Genomic DNA, 1,804 nt, shown 5'->3' on the forward strand with positions numbered 1-1,804 from the left:
CGATGAGCCTACACATGGATTGACAGCCTCCTTCACACGTGTATAAAATCAAAACATTTTCAAGTCATGCTACCCAAATACATGTAATATAAAGCATTGAATATAGGATTTAGAAGTTGATTTTCACTTCTTAAAATCATTTTTACTGTATTTATTTTTTTTTTGTAGGCTTCCTCTTTTAAATCTTTTGTGTGTGTATTTTTCTCCTGCTTTAAAAATAATATAAGTAGGGGCGCCTGGGTGGCTCAGTTGGTTGGGTGCCCCAGTCTTGAACTCAGCTCAGGTCTTGATCTCAGCATCATGAGTTCAAGCCCAGTGTTGGGCTCCATGTTTTGTACAAAATAAATTAATAGAATTTAACTACACAAAGTTCAATATAGCAGAATATACAACAGTAGACAATGAAAGGACCCAGCAATACCCCTCATAAGGCCAAAGAGTCTGGTGTTGTCCATGCAAACCTTGGTTTTAGACTGCCTGCATTCAAGTCCCAACTTAGCTACTTGTTACCAGTGGGATGTTGGCTGAGTTATTCCCATCCATAAAAAGAGATAATAACAAACCTACCTCAAAATGTTGTGAATAATCAATAAAACAATCCACATAAAACACATAGTACAGTTCCCAGCATATACTAAGAGCCCCATAAATAACAGCTCACCGTCAGTCTCATCAGCATCATCATTATATTTACATACCTTCTCTACCTTCATGGATCCAGCCCAAAACACATTCATTCTCTATGGTCCACTCGGGGCTCCACAAATTGCTCACCAGGCTCTCCATTTCACAATCCCTTGCGGCTGTAACACCTTGAAAGAACCTAATGCTGGCATTTCAGCTTTGATTCCTAACGCCTGGCATGCTCTGACAGTCCTCCAGTCTGGAGGTCGCCAACACGGGCTGTGCGTGACAATCTACCGTGGTGTGTGTATCTACAGTCCATTCTGCTATAACGCTTGTTTATTCCAATGTGACCAATAAATTAGGAGAAATTTTAGCATAATGCTAATTTTGCATTGGCTTCTGCCAGTTTCATCACCAGGCCCACACAGAAAGTGCACCCGGCTGAACCGAGCCGGGCACGAACCAACAAAACGCAAGCACGCACACACCTCTCGCTCACCGTGAGCGCTCCATCGGCTGTTTCGTTGACTGCTGCCGCTTTCTACACCTGCTCTTCCGGCTTCCCATCTGATTGCAGGTAAGCTCCTTGCAATAGCTCACAAGCTGCCACTCCAGCCTGCTGGCCACGTGGCCCTACTCCCTCCTTTTACTTCTCCCCTCTTCCCTCTCAGCCTATTTTGTACTTTTCCTTTGTTCTCTGCTCTTTTTCTCTCTTTATCTCTCTTTCTCTCACTCTTTTTCTACCTCCCTATTGTTTTCCTCTGGCTCAGAGGGTAGTAGCCATGGGAACCAGGTTGGCGTGCATCATGAGCAACGGTAGGAATGCACACTCTCACAGTCACATGAGACATTTTTTCAAGGTAAAGTGACAGATTGATTGCTGTTGACGTAGTTCTTCACCACTTACCATGGATAAAACTGTGCTCCCTTTTTATTATGTTCCTATCTTTTTTATGTATCCTGATGACATTTTGGGGTGTTTACCCCAATCCCAGCCCTGTAGCTTCTATTGCATGATTTTGCATAGCATGGTGAGTCTTAGGAGCCCATATATTAGGTACGGCAGAATTGATAGTATCTATCATCTCTACAATCGATTGAGCTTTTATCAGATTTTCAAAGGAATCCACTTGTAATCAAAAAAAGTTGAAGAACTTTTGGTCCAGGGGAGTTCTCT

The sequence above is a fragment of the Phoca vitulina genome, unplaced genomic scaffold, assembly GCF_004348235.1.
Source record: "Phoca vitulina isolate PV1807 unplaced genomic scaffold, GSC_HSeal_1.0 scaffold5, whole genome shotgun sequence".
Lineage (NCBI taxonomy): Eukaryota > Metazoa > Chordata > Mammalia > Carnivora > Phocidae > Phoca > Phoca vitulina.